Source organism: Enhydra lutris, unplaced genomic scaffold (genome assembly GCF_002288905.1).
Source record: "Enhydra lutris kenyoni isolate GAN:26980312 unplaced genomic scaffold, ASM228890v2 scaffoldscaffold64, whole genome shotgun sequence".
Classification (NCBI taxonomy): Eukaryota; Metazoa; Chordata; class Mammalia; order Carnivora; family Mustelidae; genus Enhydra; species Enhydra lutris.
Genome location: NW_019154148.1, coordinates 77,978 through 101,780, shown reverse-complemented (window position 1 = coordinate 101,780; position 23,803 = coordinate 77,978). Strand labels below are relative to the sequence as shown.

Here is a 23,803-nt window from a genome sequence, read left to right as displayed (position 1 = left end):
ATGAACAATAGTTCCTGCTTAGGAACATTTGTCCCTGCAATGCAGAATATAAAGAAAAAAACATGCCCCGTATGTGCTGCTTAAATCTCTAGGGAAGTTATTTAGACTCTCTAGACTTCAGTTTCTTCAGCTGTGAAGTGGGGACTAGTAATAACCTTAATACATGGTTACCAAAAGAAGAATGTAAATAGCACATGAAGAACACCTGGTATAGTGCACAAAATACCGGTCAGATTAAAAATATTTCAGTTTGTATATTCTGGGTATAAAAACCCCAATACATTTACCCAACATAGTGTATTATGTAGTATATTATGTAAATGTCTTACCTGTTGGAAGCTTCACCTCTAATTTCAGTATTAACTTTGAACTGGGTAAATGTTTTGTCTTCCTTAAGATGCTAAATTCAGTTGTTTAAACTTATATGGCAAATAAACATATCTGTCTTTACCAAGTATAGTTCTACTTACATATTTTCGATTGAGTCTACTCTGAGATATTTTTAGTTGTCATACTCTCTTTTTATCTTAGTTTTTCAATTAAGTGTCTACTTCTGTTAATTTTCTAAATTGGAGACACATATCAAAAAAAAAATCTTTCTTTTTTTAGCTATCTCTATACTCAATGTGGGGATCAAACTCAAAATCCCAGGGGTCAGGATTCACATGCTTTTCCGAGAGGCAGTCAGGCGCCCCCATCTATCTTTCGTTTTTTGTCCTTCAAGGTGTTATTTTAAAGCTGACAATAGTTCTTGGCATTCCCTGTCCCCAGGGTGTATATGGTAGAGGAGGTTCAGCCTGGTAAGTAAACAGAGTGGCTATAATGGGAAATATGCATGCAGGAAATAGGAAAAGCCAGGACCCAAATGCCTTGGAGCAATACTGAATTCATCCACCAAATGTCTGTTCACAGGGTCTGGCTTCTTATACCTGATGCACGTTCTGATTGGGTAGCAATGAGGCCTTGAAAATGGTAAAATATTTTAACTATCACTTTCTCAGGAGGAAATTTAAAGCTTCATTAGTTTGCATGGGGTTAGAGATTGACCAAGAAAAAAAAAAGAAGTCTAGAAACAAAACTGGGAATTAAGATTAGGGTACAGAACCATAGTAATTTCGGATTAAATGAAATTTAAAATAAAATTTTAGTGGTATAAATTCTACATCTCATGTGTCTGATTTTAAAGCCCATGTGTATGCATATGTTCTAGTGCCTTCTAACCTCAGACAGAGATGAGTTTGAATGCTGCCTCTGTTGCTCACTTATCTTGAATAACTTTCTCTCAGATGACTTTCTCATGAGCATTTTGGGACAGTTGTGATGCTTATTATAATTAAAGATCATTGATATATGTGAACTTCTAAAATAGTGGATATATAGTACTTTAGGTGGCTCATCCTTGCCCTTGTAACTGACATTTTATTGAAATGATTTAGTTGTAGTTTACATTGCAAAGAAAAACACCTAGCAACATGACCTGCTTCTGCAGATTTGTCATTAATCTTCTGAAAATGTTTAATTATATACAAAAAGAAAACCTGCTTGAAGTCTATTCTTAGAGTCGTTTAATTCTGTTTCTACAAATAAACTATAGTCTAATTATATTTTGACATTTGGGTTTTCAGAGTGGATAATTTTAAATACACTTTGTAACTGGAGCCTATTTAAAGGTTATCTTTATGAGTTCCTTTTCTGTTTATCTATCTTTAGACTCTTCATTATTTTACTTTTTAAAAAAATATTTTATTTATTTATTTCACAGAGAGAGAGATAATGAGAGCATGAACACAAGCAGGGGGAGTGGGAGAAGGAGAAGCAGGCTTCCAGCGGAGCAGGGAGCCCAATGCATGAGGACCCCGGGGATCATGACCCGAGCCCAAGGCAGGCACTTAAGGACTGAGCCTTAAGGACTGAACCCAGGCATCCCTTCATTATTTTACTTTTAATGTAAATTAATTTCACTCTTTTCCTAGAATCATCGTTTATGTAATATTAAACTAGTCATTAAAGATAATAATAAACATATAAAATAAAAGGCATTTGTTTTTAACAACAGCTTCAATTATTACTGGTGAAATGTTGATATTTTAAAAAAGGTTTCAGTGTCTTTAAAATGTCTTTCATTGGGGCACCTGGGTGGCTCAGTGGGTTAAGCCTCTGCCTTCAGCTCAGGACTTGATCTCAGGGTCCTGGGATCAAGCCCTGCATCAGGCTCTCTGCTCAGCAGGGAGCCTGCTTCCCCCCTCTCCATCTGCCTTCTGTTCTGCCTACTTGTGATCTCTCTCTCTCTCTCAAATAAATAAATAAAATCTTAAAAAAAATAAAATATCTTTTATCAATTTTCATAGTTTTCAGCGTAGTTTCAGCATCCTTGGTTAAGTTTGTTCCAAAGTTTTGTTTGGTTTTGTTTTGTGATGCCACTGTACGTGGGATTATTTTCTTAATTCCCTCTTTGCATAGTTTATTGCTAAGATATAGAAACATAACTGATTTTCTTTTTTGTATGTTGATTTTTTTTATCCTGGAAATTTTTTATACTTGTTTATTATTCTCTTGGTTTTTTGTGGATTATTTAGGTTTTTGTACATGTGAGAACATGTCATCAGCAAACATAATTTTACTTTTTCCTCTGTGACTTGGATGCCCTTTATTTCTTTTTCTTGCCTAATTGCATTGGCTATGACTTATAGTTCTATACTGAATAAAAGCAGCAAGAATGAGAATCCTTTACTTGTTGTTGATCTTTAGAGGAAAAGCTTTCAGCTTTTAAATGTTGATTGTGATGTTCCCTGTGGGCTTGTTATATATGGTCTTCACTATGTTAAAGTAAATTCCTTGTATACCTAGGATGATGAAGGTTTTTTCATGAAAGGATATTGAATTTTCTCAAATGGTTTTTCTGCATTTATTGAGATGATTACATGATTTTTACTCTTCATTCTTTAATGTGATATTTCACATTAATGGATCTATCTTGCACCATCCTTTATCCAGGTATAAATTCTACTTACTCATGGTACATGATCCTTTTAATGTGCTGTTGAATTCAGTTTGTTAATACTCTTAAGGGATTTTGTATCTTTATTTATTGGGGATCTTGGCTTATAACTTTCTTGTGGTATCTTTACCTGGCTTTGGTAATAGGGTAATGCTGGCCTCGTAAGATGAGTTTTGGAGTGCTCATTCCTCTAATTTTTGGAAAGTTTGAAAAGTTTTGGCCTTATTTATTTATTTATTTATTTTAAATTTGGCAACATTTACTAGGGAAAACATCTGGTTCTGGGTTTTTTGTTTTTTTTTTAAGATTTTATTTATTTATTTGAGAGACAGAGATCATAAGTAGACAAAGAGGCAGGCAGAGAGAATGAGAGGGAAGCAGGCTCCATGCTTGCAGAGAGCCCAATGTGGGACTTGATCCCAGGACCCTGAGATCATGACCTGAGGCAAAGGCAGAGGCTTAACCACACTGAGCCACCCAGGCGCCCCGAGGGCTTTTTTTTTTTTTTTTTCTGGAAGTTTTGATTACTGATTCGATCTCCTTACTTACTAATTCATTCAGATTTTCAATTTCTTTTGGATTCAATCTTGGTAGGTTGTATATTTCTAGAATTTATGCATTTCTTCTAGGACATCCAGTTTGTTGACATGTAATTGTTAATAGCAGCCTCTTATCCTTGTTATCTCTCTGGCACCAGTTGTGATGTCTTCTCTTCGATTTTTGATTTTACTTATTTGAGTGCTCTCTCTTTTTTCTTAGCCTAGCTAAAATTTGTTAGTTTACGTTCTCTCTTCAAAAAATTAACTCCTAGCTTTGTTGATTTTTAAATTTTTCTACTCTGTTTCATGTATTTATTAATATAACCCTTATACCACACATAAAAAAGTCAACTCAAAATGCATTATAGAGTTCAGTAAAAGATTTGAAACTGTATAAATCCTATAAGAAAACAGAAGTAAAGCTTCTTCACCATAGTGTTGGCCATGATTTCTTAGCTAAAATGCTAAAAGCATAAGCAACAAAAGTAAAGTGGCTAGTAGGACTATTTCAAACTGAAAAGCTTCTATTTTGCAAAGCAAACAATTCACAAAGTGAAAAGGCAACCTGTGGAATGGGAAAAAATATTTGAAACTATGCATTTGATAAAGAGTTAATATCCAGAATGTTTAAGGTTCTCCTGTGATTAAATAGCAATGAATAACCAAAGCAACAGAATACACATTCTTTTGTAGAGCACATGGAACATTCTCTAGAATAGACCACATCCTGGGTCATAAATCAGGTCTCAACTGGTATCAAAAGATTGGAATCATTCCCTGCATATTTTCAGACCACAGTGCTCTGAAGCTAGAATTCAATCACAAGAGGAAATTTGGAAAGAATCAAAATACATGGAGACTAAAGAGCATCTTTCTAAAAAATGAATGGGTTAACCAGGAAATTAAAGTAGAATTGAAAAAATTCATGGAAACAAATGATAATGAAAACACAACAGCTCAAAATCTGTGGGACACAACAAAGGCAGTCCTGAGAGGAAAATATATATAGCGATACAAGCCTTTCTCAAGAAACAAGAAAGGTCTCAGGTACACAACCTAACCATACACCTAAAGGAGCTGGAGAAAGAACAAAAAAGAAAGCCTAACCCAGCAGGAGAAGAGAAATAACAAAGATCAGAGCAGAAATCAATGAAATAGAAACCAAAAAACAATAGAACAAATCAAAGACCCTAGGAGCTGGTTCTTTGAAAGAATTAATAAGATTGATAAACCCCCTGGCCAGACGTATCCAAAAGAAAAGAGAAAGGACCCCAATTAAATCATAAATGAAAGAGGAGAGATCACAACAAACACCAAAGAAACACAAACAATTATAAGAACATATTATGAGCAACTCTACGCCAACAAATTTGACAATCTGTAAGAAATGGATGCATTCCTAGAGACATATAAACTACCACAACTGAACCAGGAAGAAATAGAAAATTTGAACAGACCCATAACCAGTAAGGAGATTGAAGCAGTCATCAAAAATCTCCAAACAAACAAGAGCCCAGGGGCAAATGGCTTCCCAGGGGAATTCTACCAAACATTTAAAGGAGAATTAATTCCTATTCTCCTAAAACTGTTCCAAAAAATAGAAATGGAAGGAAAACTTCCAGAATCATTTTATGAGGCCAGCATTACCGTGATCCAAAACCAGACAAAGATCCCATCAAAAAAGAGAATTACAGACCCATATCCTTGATGAACACAGATGCAAAAATTCTCAGCAAAATACTAGCCAATAGGATCCAACAGTACATTAAAAGGATTATTCACCACGACCAAGTGGGATTTATTCCCAGGGCTACAAGGTTGGTTCAACTTCTGCAAATCAATCAATGTGATACAATACATTAATAAAAGAAGAACAAGAACCATATGATACTCTCCATTGATGCTGAAAAAGCATTTGACAAAGTACAGCATCCTTTCCTGATCAAAACTCTTCAAAGTGTAGGGATAGATGGTACATACCTCAGTATCATCAAAGCCTTCTATGAAAACCCCACAGTGAATATCATTCTCAGTGGAGAAGAACTGAGAGCTTTTCTGCTAAGGACAGGAACATGGCAGGGATGTCCATTATCACCACTGCTATTCAACATAGTACTAGAAGCCCTAGCCTCAGCAATCAGACAACAAAAATAAATTAAAGGCATTCAAATCAACAAAGAAGTCAAACTATCACTCTTTGCAGATAATATACTATATGTGGAAAACCCAAAAGAGTCCACTCCAAATCTGCTAGCATGCGAACAGGAATTCAGTAAAGTGTCAGGTTATAAAATCAATGCACAGAAATCAGTTGCACTTCTATACACCAACAACAAGACAGAAGAAAGAGAAATTAAGGAGTCAATCCCATTTATAATTGCACCCAAAACCATAAGATACCTAGGACTAAACCTAACCAAAGAGGCGAAGAATCTGTACTCAGAAAACTATAAAGTACTCATGAAAGAAGTTGAGGAAGACAGAAATGGAAAAATGTTCCATGCTCATGGATTGGAAGAACAAATATTGTGAAAATGTCTATGCTACTTAAAGCATTCTACACATTTAATGAAATCCCTATCAAAATACCATCCATTTTTTTCAAAGAAATGGAACAAATAATCCTAAAATGTATATGGAACCAAAAAGTCCTTGAATAGCCAGAAGAATATTGAAAAAGAAAGCCAAAGTTGGTGGCATCACAATTCCAGACTTCAAGGTATATTACAAAGCTGTCATCATCAAGACAGTATGGTACTGGCACAAAAACAGACACATAGATCAATGGAACAGAATGGAGAGCCCAGAAATAGACCCCTAACTCTGTGGTCAACTAATCTTTGACAAAATAGGAAAGAATGTCCAATGGAAAAAAGACAGTCTCTTCAACAAATGGTGTTGGGAAAATCAGCCAGCCACATGCAGAAAAATGAAACTGGACCATTTCCTTACACCACACATGAAAATAGACTCAAAATGGATGAAGGACCTCAATATGAGGAAAGAATCCATGAAAATCCTTGAGGAGAACACAGGCAGCAACCTCTTCTGTCCCAGCCGCAGCAGCTTCTTCCTAGGAACATTGCCAAAGGTAAGGGAAGCAAGGGCAAAAATGAACTATTGGGACTTCATCAAGATCAAAAGCTTTTATGCAGCAAAGGAAACAGTTAACAAAACCAAAAGCCAGCTACAGAATGGGAGAAGATATTTGCAAAGGACATATCAGATAAAGGGCTAGTAAACAAAATCTATAAAGAGCTTATCAAACTCAATACCCAAAGAACAAATAATCCAATCAAGAAATGGGCAGAGGACATGAACAGACATTTCTGCCAAGATGGCATCCAGATGGCCAACAGACACATGAAAAAGTGCTCCACATCACTCATCATCAGGGAAATACAAATCAAAACCACAATGAGATACCACCTCACACCAGTCAGAATGGCTAAAATTAGCAAGTCAGGAAATGACATGCTGGCGAGGATGCGGAGAAAGAGTAAACCTCCTACACTGTTGGTGGGAATGGAGGCTGGTGCACCCACTCTGGAAAATAGCATGGAGGTTCCTAAGAAAGTTGAAAATAGAGCTACCCTATGACCGAGCAATCTCACTACTGCGTATTTACCCTAAAGATACAAATGTAGTGATCTGAAGGGGCACATGCACATGAATGTTTATAGCAGCAATGTCCACAAGAGCCAAACTATGGAAAGAACCTAGATGTCCATGAGCAGATGAATATATAAAGAATATGTGGTATATATATATACAATGAAATACTATGCAGCCATCAAAAGAAATGAAATCTTGCCATTTGCGACGACATGGATGGAATTAGAGGGTGTTATGCTTAGTGAAATAAGTCAATCAGAGAAAGACAATTATCATATTTCCCTGATATGAGGAAGTTGAGAGGCAACATGGGGGGTTTGGGGGGTAGGAAAAGAATAAATAAAACAGATGGGATCGGGAGGGAGACAAACCATAAGAGACTCTTAATCTCACAAAACAAACTGAGGGTTGCCGGTGGGGAGGGGGTTAGGGAGAGGGTGATGGGGTTATGGACGTTGGGGAAGATATGTGCTGTGATGTGTGTAAACCTGGTGTTTCACAGACCTATACCCCTGGGGGTAATAATAAGTTATATGTTAATTAAAAAAATAAAAAATAAAGAGGAATAAAAAAAGATGACACACTCTAGGCTAAGACAATGTTATATCAACATTTATTTGATAAACCAGCTAAACTTGGTGCCCTGACATGCTTCACTGTCCCAAATTTGGCTTGTTTGTAGCTGTTCCGGAAAACAAGATTGTTTTTTCAGGGATGCATGGCAATAGTTTTGATCCTGCCTCTTCATGTCTCCTCTCATTGTGTTTTTATCCTGATTCCCTAGTGTTCTTTTCCCAGGAATTACCCTCAACCCATGAGGTACTATCTCAATTACAGATTTCATAATGGGGAAAAAATCCTAATAAAATATGTTGTTCAGTCTCCTTTAAAAAAATAACAATGAATAAATAAATAAATCGTCAAGGAACTTGAATGGACATTTCTCCAAAGAAGACATAGGAATGACCAACAAGTGTGTAAAAAGATGTTCAACATCATTTAATCAGCGGGGAAATGCAATTCAAAAGCACATTCAAAAGTGGGATAATACCTTGCACCTGTTATGATAGCTATTATTTAAAAAAAAAAAATAGGTGTTGGGAAAGATGTAGAGAAATTGGAACCTTTGTATATTTTTGGTAAAAGTTTAAAAAGGTACAATCTCTATGGATAACATTGTGGAGTTTACTTAAAAAATTAAAAATAGAACTACTGGGGCACCTGGGTGTTTCAGCTGGTTAAGCATCAAGCTCGTGATTTTGGCTCGGGTCATGATATCAAGGTCATGAGACTGAGCCCCTCATTAAATTCTGCCCTGGACATGGAGCCTGATTAAGATTCTCTGTCTACCTGTCCCTCTGCCCCTGCCCCCTCCCCCCCCCCCAAAAAAAGAACTACCATTTGATCCAGCAATTGCATGTCTGGATATTTATTCAAAAGTGTTGAAGTGAGGATCTCAGAGAGATGTCTGTACTCCCATGTTTATTGCAGCATTATTCAAGACATAACCAAGACATGGAAACAATGTAAATGGCCATCTGCAGATGTACAGATAAAGAAAATGTGGTATATACATAAAACAGAATATGGAATATTATTCAGCCTCGAATGAGAAGGAAATTCTGCCATAGGTGGCAACATGGATGGATCTGGAGGACGTTATACTAAATGAAATAAGCAGTAACAGAAGCAAATACTACTTGACTCCACTTATATCAAATATCCAAGATAGTCAAAATCATAGAAGCAGAGAGCAGAATGACTGAGGGAAGGGGGAAGTGGGAAGTTTCTGTTCAATAGGTAGTGTCAGTTAGGCCAGATGAGTGAGTCCAGATATCTGTACAACACCACACCTATTCTTAACCATATGTCTTGTGCACTTTAAAATTGAAGGGCACCTGGGTGGCTGATTCCGTTAAGTGTCTGCTTTTGGCTCAGGTAATGATCCCAGAGTCCTGGGATGGAGTCCCTGGGATGGCGCTCGCTTCCTGCTCAGTGGGGAATCTGCTTCTCCCTCTCCCTTGCTCATGCTCTCTCGCTCGCTCTCTCTCTCTCAAATAAATAAAATCTTTAAAAAAATTGAAGAGGTTAGATTTCATGTTAAGTATTCTTACCACAGTAAAAACAAAACAATAACAAATCAAGTTAGTTTAAATGTATTCCACAAGCATTATTTCTTTTCTATTTCTAGCATTATTTCTTTTTTTGTTTTGTTTTGAGTTTTACTAATCCACACTTACCATGTAATGTTTTATTATACGACTGAATACTTTTATTTCCACAGAATTGCTTCTTCCCTCCTTAATCTTTTAACCAGATCCTCTGAAAGAGCTGGAGTGAGTAACATGATTTAAAAGAGCAGGATTAGCCTCCAATTTTATTTAAATTCAAGCCAGTTTGTTTCAGTTCCATCATGTTCTTTTATTACAAATGTTTTCTTGGATATAAGTGATTCATTATAATCCTTCTATAGATATTAGTTGGCTTTTCAACATTATTCATAGCAATATTTACTGAGACTATTTAATGTGACTAGGTCTTTACAACCATTATCTGCTTTCTTTTATTTCATTCTTCTGATATAGAAACTATCATTATCCCTACATTTTGCAAAAAAAGAAGACCAAACCTTACAGAGATTAAGAGAGGAATCCATGGTGATATTGATCCATAGAGACAGATTTGGAACCCAAATCCACATTTTAGAACATTTGGGAAAAAATGAAAAAGAGATACAAAACAGTCACTTGTTTTGGGGGTTATTTTTGGAAGTAAAACTGATTAACTTTGGGTACGAATGTTCATATTGCATTGAGGTTATTGTCTCTTCAGATCACAGTTAACTGTATCTAGCCAGTAAAAGTCGCTTCAGTATTTAGAGGCCAGCTTTTAACCATACAATTTATGGGGTCACTTTTGATGTGGTACCTGTTAGCAGTGACACAAAATAGGCTGAGTAGCGATTCTCAAAATAGACTAAAGAAAGAATTCCACCAGTTAGAGACAGAATATGGTGATGTCCTGATTCCCATCTTAGGGCAAGGTTTTTCCAGCCACCACCCATGGCATTTCACTTGGTTGTTTCCAAAGAAATGTACCAATGGCTTGTTGAGCAGCCTCACTCTTCCCTTACTCTTACCCCTCTTGGCTTTTAAGGACAGCAATTGGAGTAAAGGACAGGAAAAAAGCTCACAGGTTTATCTGTAACTATTCATTCACTCATTTTACAGTGATTCAGTAAGCACCATAAATATGCCAAATAGGGCCTTCTAGTTGCTGTGGATACAAAAGTGATTGTTCCAAGCAAACTGGATAAAAAAAATTTTAGGTGATTTTAAGACCTCCTCTTATGTGGACCCTAGTCTTATCCATACTTAAATATTTTCTTTCATTTTTTTTTTTCCTGATCATAGGAATTTGTTAGTTTTAGAGTGAATTGGTATATATGTTATTTATAAGTAGTCATATAATATTCAACTTGGATTTTTTTTTTTAAAGATTTTATTTATTTATTTGACAGACAGATCACTATTAGGCAGAGAGGCAGGCAGAGAGAGAGAGGAGGAAGCAGGCTCCCTGCGGAGCAGAGAGCCTGATGTAGGGCTTGATCCCAAGACCCTGGGATCATGACCTGAGCTGAAGGCAGAGGCTTTAACCCACTGAGCCGCCCAGGTGCCCCTCAACTTGGATTTTTAATTCATTTTGGACATTATTAACTAAGAGTTCCACAAATCTCAAGCACTACCCAAAAGGAATTCTAGCAAATTGGTTAAATATACAGTATCAAGAGCTAGAATTCCCCTCTTTGGATCCCAGCCCTGCCAGTTAACAGTTTGGGAAGTTTTTAAAATGCTCAGTATCTTGGCTTCCATAACAGTAAAATGGGCACAATAGTTCTAAGGAATCAGGTAGAGTTTTTTTGAAGATTGTTAATGTAGATTGTGTGGGTAGCTATTATTCTGTCAATAAACGAGGAAGGCAGAAAAATAAAGTGTTAAAACTAGTAAAACAGCAGACTCCATCAAAATCAGAAAATACTCCATACCTGTAGCACCTCCTCTTTCCCTGAGAACTGATCTTCCCCTGATTCCCAGCACAGCCTTTCACTTAGTGCAGTGCTCCAAGATCAGTCCAGGGCAGGTGATCCTTGAAACCAGTTTGCCATCCTAAACCTGTTCCGGACAGCATCTCAGTGCTTCATGTACTGACACGGTTCTTCTAGGAAAAAGAAGTAAATTGGAAGGATTCAAAGTTCCTTGTAGTGAAGGTAATCTTTTTTTTCAGTTTGTCCAGAAAGCCTCTGTTTTCAACCCTGTGTAATTGTTGTTAGTATTCCCTCTCAGTCTCAAAGTTTTCACTTTGGATGACAAATTTTATAACAACCTTAATTGTATCTTACTATAAAGGGCATAGTGTAGATTATTTTCACTATTTTGAACTTGATGTTTCCTTATAACTGCCAAGGAGCAACAGCTGATTCTTACACATTGAATATTAAAGTCCAGCTGTAAAGACATTTATATCTATGAAAAAATAGCTTCATAAGGCTTTTCAAAGGGTAAGTTTCATATTTTATTTTCCAATAAATGTTAAGATTTTATTGCTTTTTCAAATACCTAATTCTTATGTGTGTGTAACGATTACTCACAGTTTCAAGAAATACAACCCTAAAACTTGGATCCAATGTCCCTTGCAGGGCCAACTTCTTTTTAAGTGACTAGAACAATTTACTATCCTCAAGAGGCTTATTAATTTCTTATCTCCAGATGACAGTCTTAAAATAGATGGCTCATTTACAAACTATTAGACACTCTTTTATGAACCAATGCATGTGTTTATGTTTATCTTTTAATATGAATTTTTTATACCATAGATAAATTGAACTCAGGAAATATTTACCTACCCTAAATCAAGTCAATGTAATAAATTATTTGCATAGTTGTGATGGAATCCATATTCAGAGGATAAAGGTTTAGTAATAAACATTTTCATTCAACCATGGTTATTGAGTGTTGAACAACTTTCCTGACATTTGTCTTCCTACAAACAATCACAGATGAATGTATAACAAATAATGAGTTGGTATGTGTTAATAGTTAAATTACTTCTAATTAGTTATGACTTAGCATCTTCAAAGTTTTAAAAATATTAACAAAAAAAATCAGTGGTCTGATAAGTCATTCATCAAAGCAGATATTACCATTATTAATTCCCTTACAGTTAGGATTTTACACACACATACAGCATTTGCAAATAATTTTAGAGTTTTTGTAGACCCCAAACATTACTCATTAGAATCCAATTTATTATTTGCAACTATCCCAGTGGAAGTAATATTGAACCAATTTAAGCTGATTTTAATAAGAAATTAAGAAGATCAGGTAAAAACATGCCACTTGAAAACCTGTTTCTGTGGATTCCTTATTAGGAAACTGAAAACCAAAGTGTAAAAATTGTAACATGGTAGACACTATATATACATAATAATACAATTTTTAACATTGTTCATATTTTAGACAGCTATGATTATATGATTTTTAGATTGAATGATGTTAGAAAGTATTGATTACTTCTGTTACTAACAGATATGAATTATATCCTAAGTGTATTTCTTTCAAATGTGGTTATTGGTTATATATTTAGATGTAGTTTTATAACGGGGTTTGGAGAGTATTAGAGTAGAAATATCAGAAAAATAAGCTAGCCAATGGCATAAATTCTGGCCTTGTTATTTCTGCTAAAATTATAGTAAAATATTTGCTAAAATGTGCTAAAAATAGATCATGCCCATGGATTATGAAAAGTCATCTCCTTAAATCTGAATTAAATTGACTATGAAGACAAATCATAAATATTTCAGCCATGTTGGAAAAAGTCTGATCTGTGTTGTCTCTTGGAAACGGTCTTCTTGTCTTCTTGTTTGTTAAAAATGATTCTGTGGAGTATATTTGTGCATTTCAGCAAAATAGTAAAGAACATAACCCCAATGCCTGCAGCACAGTAATTGTTCAGAGAATTTGGGAGTTCTCCCCCTGTCTTTATGTCTCTGTCTCTCTTTTTACCTCTTTCCGTCTCTCTCTCTTTCCCTTGCTGGCTCCATTTCTGATTTTTCTCATTCCTTGGTCTCTTAAGTGTGTGTATGCCTCTGACTTTCTCTCTGACTTCCTTTTCCTTACCTTTTCAAACTGAATTAGAAAATCTAGTTTCTAGTCCCAGTTTCATAAACTCAGTAATATCTTAGGTTACAGCTCAGAATAAATTGGCTTTTGAAACTCTTGGGGACATTCAATCTCAGTAAAATTTCAAGAGCAGAAGGATGTACTGATAATTCTAATTCATTTGTAGTCCTCTGACTTCCCTGTTCCCTCTTCGCCCACTCTTAAAAACCGGTTACATTATCTGATTCAGTTCTAACCTAATTCAATTAAAAAGATTACTAGAGGTTTATTGTATGCAAAGCAGTGATTTAATTTCTCTGAAGAATGACAGTTAATAATTTATCATCTAAAAAGGAATAATATAGAAGATGATATAACAGTGGATATGTATAAATATGTATGCATGTAAATCCAGAGCTTAAGAAGACTGAAACTGCAGATTGCTGAAGATAGTTGATAAGTTGCCATTTTAACACACACTTCTCAGGGACTGACAAATCAAGTAAGAAATAATGAGAGGTATCTGAGATAAAAGCAAAAGAATGAATATTGCTTGGACTACTAGTTATAAAGGTATGAACCAGAACATTTACAAAACCAGACTATGGATTATGTCACTAAAAACCGAAGTTATCCATGGTGTCAATATTATACAGAGGAGATTCTCCAGTTAAGACTTAATAACTGAGGGGCACCTGGGTGGCTCAGTTGGTTAAAGCGCCTGCCTTCAGCTTGGATTGTGTTCCTAGAGTCCTGGGAGCAAATCTTGCATAGGGCTTCTTGCTCAGCAGGGAGTCCGCTTCTCCCTCTGCCTGCTGCTCCCCCTGCTTGTGCTCTCTCTCTCTTTCTGACAAATAAATAAATAAAATCTTTTTAAAATAAAAAAAAAGAATTAATAACCCAAAGCTTTATTAAAAATTCAATATGTTTAGAAATCAAATGATGCATTCTTAAATAATTTATAATAAAAGGAAATTACAAAGACTGCTAAAGATTACAAAGTTAAAAGCTATTTCATAGAAAAGATTAATAAAAGAATGATACAATTTTGAAATGAGATAAAATAATTCCAAGTTCCTGCTGTTTTCACAGGAATTCTATTTTTTAAGACTAATTAAAGTGCCCACATAAAATGTTGAAAAAAAAAAGAAAAATCGAACCTTCTAAACTCATTTAAGGAGACTAGTGCAATTCTAATCCCAATAAAGAGAAAAAATATTGGCTCTTCTTATGATTTTTTTTTTAAAGACTTATTTATTTATTTGACAGACAGAGATCACAAGTAGGCAGAGAGGCAGGCAGAGAGATAGAGGAGGAAGCAGGCTCCCCGCTGAGCAGAGAGCCCAATGCGGGGCTTGATCCGAGGACCCTGAGATCTTGACCTGAGCCGAAGGCAGAGGCTTTAACCCACTGAGACACCCAGGCGCCCTGGCTCTTCTTATGATTATGTAAGGAAAATTAGAAATAAGGTAAAGGCTAAATAAAATGAAAATGTATTTTATAATACATAATTGTCAAGTAATAGTTATATAAGTTAGAAAATGATTCATCAGAAATTTATCAATATATTTTATGTAACTCCATTTATGTATTAATGATTTCTAGGGAAAAATTATTTGATATCTTAAGATGCAGAAAAAATGCTTTAGTAATGTTTTGATAACTCAACAAATCAGGGATATGTGGGAGCTGACATTTATATGTACTTGTTTTTCTGTTATGTAAGATGGACATATAAATATATATATATATGTATTTTTATATATGATATGTATAGGTATATTCCTATAAGGACAGACATTCTTAATGAATTTATCTAAAAACATGAAATAAATGTTTTTCCATTAGGTGCAGTGATTGCTGAAATTCTACAACAAACACTATACCTACTGAAAACATTTAGATACTCTTTTTAAAAGATGGGTCAAGGGGCGCCTGGGTGGCTCAGTGGGTTGAGCCTCTGCCTTCGGCTCGGGTCATGATCTCAGGGTCCTAGGATCGAGCCCCGCATCGGGCTCTCTGCTCAGCAGTGAGCCTGCTTCCTCCTCTCTCTGCCTGCCTTTCTGCCTACTTGTGATCTCTCTCTCTCTGTCAAATAAATAAAATCTTTAAAAAAAAAAAAAGATGGGTCAAGATGAGGGCATTGACTAACACAGCTACTATAACATAGCATTTGATGTCTTCTTGATCAGTGCTCTGAGAAGAAATAAGTGTTAAGAATTGAAAGAGAAAAGGGGTGCCTAGGTGGCTCAGTGGGTTAAGCCTCTGCCTTCAGCTCAGGTCATGGTCTCAGGGTCCCGGGATCGAGCCCTACATTGGTCTCTCTGCTTAGCAGGTAGCCTGTTTCCTCCTCTCTCTCTGCCTGCGTCTGTGCTTACTTGTGATCTCTCTTTGTCTCTGTGTCAAATAAATAAATAAAATCTTAAAAAAAAAAAAGAATTGAAAGAGAAAAAAGATAAAATTGTGATTTGGGGGGAAATTTAGTGGTTAGGTACCTAAAAACAACAATGATCTCAGTAAATCAGGATCATAAAGTATTTGGACTAACAAGTTTTCCACAAAGTTGTCAGGTAAAATACAAACATAATAAAATCAGTAACATCCTTCTCTAAACCAGTTATAACCAACTATAAATAAGACACTTTGTAGAAAATTCACAAAAACTAAAATGTATTTAGGACTTAGGTTAACCACACACAAGAAATCTATGGAAAAATTCTGAAGGCAATAAGGTAGAAAGTGATCTGGATGAGTGGAGAGACATTGCTGGCCTTTAGTCAGTGATAATGTATTTTTTTCTTTTTTTTTTTAAGATTTTTTAAGTTTATTCATTTGATAGAGATCACAAGTAGGCAGAGAGGCAGGTGGAAAGAGACGGGTAAGCAGGCTCCCTGCCGAGCAGAGAGCCCGATGCAGGGCTTGATTCCAGAGCCCTGGGATCATGACCTGAGCCGAAGGCAGAGGCTTAACCCACTGAGCCACCCAGGTGCCCCGATAATATATTTTTAAAAACTCCTAATATTTAATATTAGTTACTTTGATCAATTCTATTCAGACCCCCACTTGGATACTTTTGAGAACCATGATAAATTTACTCTAAAATATAAATGGAAGAATAAAGGTTAACAAGTAGTTAAATATAGTCTTAACCCTTGCCACTTAACATTTGATTCTTGGACAGACATCATCATTGTCATCGTATTGTGGGATCTGGTAATTTATGCAAGACTCTTGGGACTCACCCCAGACCTTGTGGGTCAGAATATGTATTTTATCAAGGTCCCCAAGTGATCTCTATGCACGTGTTTCTGTGTGTGTGTGTGTATGTGTACAGGTTTATGTAGGTTTTACTAGAGAAGAGATTACTATAAATCAATAAGAGAAAGATAACATTTCGACCTAAGATTGCATACAGTTGAACCAAGAACTACAGAAGACTAAAAAAATCGGTAATCTTATAGGGAGAGGTTCATGTTCTTTGGTAAATAGGAAAACGTTTTTTTTTTTCCCCACACATCTGCCTTCATTGAGAAAAGCAGCTGGGACACTTCCAGCAATAGTAAATTAATTTACAAAAGTAGGGGTTCAATGAAGCCAGCTGGTTTGAGCCTTTGGAAGGTCATAATGTAGATGCTGACCCACAGCAGCAAGAAGAGGACTACAAAGCCATGAAGAGCGAGACCACCAAGGAGCTGAGGAGCTCTTTATAGAAATCCTAAGTGTTCTTGGTGGCAATAAGCTCTTAACGGAGGAATCAGGCGGTGAAGAACATGCCAGTGGCCAATAGCACCATGGTCAGATGGGGGAAGGCAACCAGGTTCACTGGGCAGGTTTATCTGCTCATGGCCTCCTGCTCCATTTTTCCAGCAGCAAGATCATCCATTGCTCCACCACTGGAATGGAAAAATAAAAATTATATAAAGAGACACCATTTTGGATATATTATGGACCTGGATAATGCCACATGTTTGGCGGACTGTGAACTCCAGGAATCCTGACATTCTGTTGGGAGCTGTCAATTACTGCAGGACTCCTGGTGAAGCAGTTCTCAGTAAAATTAAATACTCACATGTTCGATGGGCCAGCAATCCCAGTCCTGGACATAGACGCCAAAGTCTATGAGGGAACACGCACAGGTTAATTGGTACAGTGTTGCTTGTGTTATCAGCAAACTGCAGACTCTCCAGGCATTCATAGCTTCAGGATGGACAGGCGTGTGTGGTGGGTGTACCCTGTGGAATACTATGCAGTTATATTAGATAGTGGGCAAAATAAACACACATGCTGAAAACAGCGTGCCTTGGGGCGTCTGGTGGCTCTGTTGGTTGGGTATCTGCCTTTAGCTCAGGTCGTGATCCCAGGGTCCTGGGATGGAGCCCCACATCAAGCTCCCTGCTCAGTGGGCAGTCTGCTTCCCCACTGCTCATGCGCGCTCTCTCTCTGCTTCGCCCTATCTCAAATAAATAAAATCTTAAAAAAAAAAAAAAAGAAAAGAAAACATCAGACCTTATAGGAAAGTAAAAATAACTAGCTCATAAGCATCGTTTTCATAAGTTAAAATGATAAGAACGAAAACTGTTCACTTTATGAGACCACATAGAAAAGAACCATACTCATCAAACACATTGGAATAGTTTACTGTTTTAGGGAGGTATGGAATGGGAATGGGGAATAGGTAAAATATGCCAAATAATTGAATTGGAAAAGGGACTAATGGTAATGATTTGCTATGAATTAAGGTGCATGATTAACTTTTTCAAAGAGAAAGAGGGAGGCAGAGATAGAATGTAAATTATAACTTTAAATTATAAAAATAATTATATAAATTATAATGCAATTATGTAGAATGTAAAAGTCAGTAGGCCCTGCATTCAAGAGTTTTGAGATCTACCATCATCCAGTACAATAATATAATGCTTAGAAGTGATCCTTCACCTGAGCATTTTAATACATTTCAGTGTGTTAATATTTTGCACTATAATCCCAAGAAAACTTTTTAGAGCCATGATGGTGTAAACATAATCTCTATGAAAAGTTGAATTTTGTTGAGATGCAATTTTTTTAAAAAGATTTTATTTATTTGAGGGAGAAAGTGAATGAGAGAGAAAGAGAGGGACAAGCAGACTCGCCGTTGAGCAGGGAGCCTGACACTGGACTCCATCCCAGGACCCTGGGATCATGATCCAAGCCCAAGGCAGATGCTTGACCCAACTGAGCCACCCAGGCGCCCCTGTTGAGATGCAGTTAAACTACGATTTACAAACTGGAGGATAAAGGGTTAGATTGGAATAGCAGATGTGTCTTGTCTGGCCCGTATGGGGCTCCTAAATATTATAGGTAATCACTAAGACTGAAGGATCATTAAATTTCACATAAAAGTCTTAGCAGATGGCAAGTTCTGGCCACATGGGTCCTCTAGTTTTACGTGGCAGTGCTTTGGTAGTTGCTGGGGAGCACCTGCTGTCTGAATGTGGACCATGCATTCTCCAGGTCAGCACATCCTTGCCTAATGGCACTGGCCTTGAGATCAGCCGTCCAGCTCCTGCTGACAGTGGATCTGGTGAGGCCTTAAGGAGAGCTTGTGGTGGAAGATGCCCGAGGCTCAGCAAAGAGGCTTCTCTTTCAACATGTCAGGGCTGTGTCAGACTTAACTGCCACATCTCTCCCTTGTATCCTTCCATTGACCTTTGGGTTGATTACATGGGGGTTCTTCTTGCCTGCTTCTGCATATACTCAGACAGGTTTTAAATCCTGCTGCCTGCAAGTGAACTTCTATCCTGTTGAATTTAATCTCACCCTTGCCCTTCTCACACTGTTTTGGCTTTAGATACTTTGAAATCTCTTCCTCCCCCTTTTTTAATCTCATATAAATACAAACAATAATATCTGTCTGAGTGATGGCTAGCAAACACAAAAACCATATTATTACAGTGTTGAGTATGGCAACACTCGTCTCATTGAAATACAGGCCAAGGAGTTATCTCACATAAGTTAACAGAAATATTTTCAGTCTTTCTCTTAAATCTGTATTTAGTCATTTCTTATCATGGGTGCTCTAATTTTAGGAATGCTGTCGATTTTATTAAATATTATTAATGATGAGTATTAAAATGATTTATTTTTAGGTGTCTGTTTTTATATATACTTTTTGGTAATTTATTCAACAACATGAAACACCTCCCATGTACTTGGTATGATACCAGGGGTCAGGGGTGTCTGTGGAATTAAGGCTTCTTCTGTGCTCCCAGGAGCTTGTGGAATGTAGATAAGATGGGAGGAAACAACGAATAAAAGCCTGTGTAAAAACCATAAGAGACTCTTAATCTCAGGAAACAAACTAAGGGTTGCTGGGGGCAGTGGGGGATAGGGTGGCTGGGTGATGGACATCAGGGAGGTTATGTGCTATGGTGAGTGCTGTGAATTGTGTAAGTGATGAATCACAGACCTGTACCCCTGAAACAAATAATACATTATATGTTAATTTTTAAAAATCCTATGAAGAGAAGGTAGTAGGTGAATTATAGAGCAGTTATTTCTATCTGTAGAGATGAAGGATATGAGAGGGAAAATTTTCATAGCTTCATGGAGGAAGTGAACAGACAAGATATGTTTTCTGCCCCTCACTAACCCTGGTCCTGGTTCCCTTACTGGCTTTCTTTATTATTTAATTCCCCCCCCTTTTTCCCCACTTGATAAAAATGACTCCTGAGCACACAAGACATTGCTATAATCTAATGAACAGCATTATTTTTGTGGGGAAAAAAAAACACAAACACACTTGTAGAGAAAAAAAAAAAACATATCTGTGAGCATAGCTCTTTTTGCCACTTCACTTTAATAAAAAGGATAATTACTTTGGCTTTGGAAAATAACAAGATTTCCACATAGTTTCCATCACTTAAGGAATGTTTTATTCCTGCGTAATTAACTCTCCCAATACTAGTCTTCTCCAGTCCCTGTGAATTCTTTTGTTTCAGCATCTGCTGGGGTGCACAGGGCATGAAGCAGGTTTAGCACGACCCAGACAGACTCTTTTTTTCCCTCTTCTTTTCTGAGCTATAAATGTATTTTAACATCCATTGGGGGGAAAAATATGTTGCCATTCAAACACACAATTTTATGGGAAGAATTATGTCAGGTCAGACTGAAGTGTGTGACTAAGTAAAAAATTGGAAAGTAAATGGTAAGCGAATAGTAACAGAAGTGGTATATAGAAATGGAAAAACCTATGGTAGATCTTAGATGGCTGAAGTTTAAACATTTCCGGACTAGGTGCTTTTTTGATCACTTTGAACTTCATCATTCAGTGGTTTTATGAAATCTCTTTCCTCTTGGGAGATCCTAAGACTTCTCAGAGACTGAAGTGTCCACTGAGGTATGGCAAGGAAGCCCACATGAAGATGTACCAGGGATGCTCAGAATTTTGTCTGAGATACAGATTAAGTCCCTTGGGATAATGAACATGGCCTTTGGGACGTGCATTTACTCCTGCCCAACAGGAAGTTCAGCTGATGATGAACAAAAGGAAACTACAGTGACTAGAGGATAAGAAAGATTCCCACAAGTGACACCGAGGCTTCTGCAAATGAACTCTCTCACCACACAGCTGACTTTCCAATACAGGTCATGCTAGAAGAAATCCTAAATCATCTTTCTCTTCCTTCACTAGGCAGTGGTTTGCAAATCATTGTGAGAAGATATTTTCAAAGAATAAAGAACAAAAAGATATAGGAAAAGCATAGAAGTGTATCAAGCAGTCCATTAGTATAAATTTTATGTGTGTGGATTTGTGTGATATTTGTCAGCTTTGGAAGTTGTAGTTTTTTTTATTTATTCTAAATAAATGTTTACTCCTGTGCTTAGCTCCTTGAGGGATTTTCTAGAGATTATATATGGTTCATACTGTAAGCACATCTGTGAGATGCAATTCAATAATTTCCCTAGAAGGAAGAGCAAAGGATGGGCCTTATTCCCTCTTCATTTAAAAAAAAAATTATTTTGTTTTATTTTTTTATATTTAAAAATTATATATTTATTTAATTTCTGAAAATATATTACATAAAATGGAAAAATTCTTGAAGGACAACTGTGTAATTTGGCTAGAAAATTCAGATCTTTGTTAATTATATTTAGTTTTAAAATGTTGTTAAAATATAACATTGGCCATTTTACCTAGTTTTTAGTGTACAAATCGAAGGCGTGCATTATATTCAGTGTTGTACAGCCATTATCACTTTCGATTCCCAGAAGTTTTTTGTCACCCAAACAGAAATTCTGTAACCTTTCAGGATATTTGTTGGGAGTAATGAAATACTATTAAGCAATGACTCCCCAGGACTTCCTCAGCCCTGCCCCTAATAACCTCTAATCTGTTTTCTGTCTCTATGAATTTTCCTGTTATCTATATTTCATGTAAGTGGAATCATCCACTATTCATCTTTTTATGTCAAACTTACTTCACTTAGTATGTTTTCACACTTCATCTGTGTTGGAGCATGTATCAGATGTTGTTCCTTTTTATGGTTCCATTGTGTAGATAGAACATGTTTTGTCTACCCATTTATCTGTTGAGGGATACCTGAGTTTTTGCCTACCTTTTAGCTATTGTGAGTAAAGCTGAAACTAATTTTGACATACAAATGTCTCCTTCAGCCCATGTTTTCAATTCTTTTGGGTTTATGTCTAGAAGTGAAATTGTTGCATCATGTGCTAATTCTCTTCAGCTTTACAAGAAACCACCAAACTATTTTCCACAGTGATTGCATCATTTTAAATTCCAACCAGCAATGTGTGAGAGTTCCACATTTTCAACATCCTAGCCAACACTTTTTAGTTTCAGTATTTTCATTGTAACCATCCTTCTGGATGTGAATGGGTACCTCCTTGTAGTTTTGATCTGCATTTCTCTCATAGGGTGAGAATATTATCATGTGCTTATTGGCAATTTGTTTCCTCTTTGGTCTGTTTAAGTCTTTTGTGCCATTTTACATTGGGTTTTGTTGTTGAGTTTTAGGGTTTCTATACATATTTTGGACATTAAAACCTTATCACATGTGTAACATGCAAATATTTTTCCCATTCTGTTGATTGTCTTTTTACTTTATTTTTTTTTTTAAAGGTTTATTTTTTTTTGAGAGAGCGACAGAGGGAGACAGAGAGAGAGCATGATCAGGGAGAGGGGCAGAGGAAGAGAATCTTTCAAACTGACTCCCTACTGAGCAAGGAGCCAGACACAGAGCTTGATCCCACAACCCATGAAATCACGACCTGAGCCAAAACCAAGAGTCAGATGTTTGACTGACTGAGCCACCTCAAGTGCCTCTTTTTACTTTCTTGATAATGTCCTTTGATTCACAAAAGGCTTTTTAAAAAAAATTTTGATAAAATCAGATTTATCTCTTTTTTTCTTTTGTTGGGCATACTTTAGTGTCCTACCTAAGAATCCATTGTCAAATCCAAAGTAATGAAGATGAATCCTTTTGTTTTATTCTAAGGGTTTTATGGTTCTCGATATTTAGGTCACTGATCCATTCTGGGTTAGTTTTTGAATGTAGTGTAAGGTAGGGATCCAGTTTCATTCTCTGGAATGTGAAGATCCAGTTGTGCCAACACCATTAGTTGAAGAGACTATTCTTTCCCCATTGAACAGACTTGGTGCTCTTGTCAAAAATCAGCCGGTCATAGATGTATGGGTTTATGTTTATCGTGGACTCTGAATTTTATTTCATTGGTCTCTGTGCCTATCCTCTGCTGGTCTTATACTTCCTTTTGTATTTTTTCTTACACTGGCCTCTTCCCTAAATTAATTAAGTGCACATCCCTCACAGTCTGGGTGTCCCAGTTATATTATCTGAGGACTTCTGAGGATTTATTTTCAGTTTTTGTTGTTGTTTCAGTTTTTTCTCTTTTAAAGATATAAATGATGCCATCTATTTCTTATCATTTGTTGTGCATATACATATATATGTATAAATGTGTTTATGTGTATTTATATAAATATTTATGCAAACCAATGATAATACATAGTTTTACCCTTGTCAGTCTTTTAACTAGCCCTCTATATAAGGGGCAGATTTCAAATAGTTGTTTATGGATCTGGATATGGATATCTCTGCCTTCAATGTGCTTATTATTTAAAAAAAATATTATTTGTTATTACATTGCTTATTTGCTCAGACTCTGTCATGGGGTTGAGATAGTCCAATTCTGTTGATTGGTTAGGCTTCATTATACCCTGTTTGTTTTGTATAATCTCTTCTTTTTTTTTTTTTTCAAAGACTTTATTTATATATTTGACAGAGAGAGATCACAAGTAGGCAGAGAGGCAGGCAGAGATAGAGTGGGAAGCAGGCTCCCCGTTGAGCAGAGAGCCCAATGTGGGGCTCTATCCCAGGATCCTGAGATCATGACCTGAGCTGAAGGCGGAGGCTTAATCCACTGAGCCACCCAGGTGCCCCTCTTCTTTTTTTATATAGAAAATCATCAGGTGATTA

The 23,803-nt window shown here is 36.5% G+C and overlaps 1 pseudogene; it reads right to left on the bottom strand.

The window, feature by feature from the left end:
* Positions 1-16,879: 16,879 nt before the first annotated feature.
* LOC111158870 lies at positions 16,880-17,169 on the bottom strand (annotated as a pseudogene).
* Positions 17,170-23,803: the final 6,634 nt, after the last annotated feature.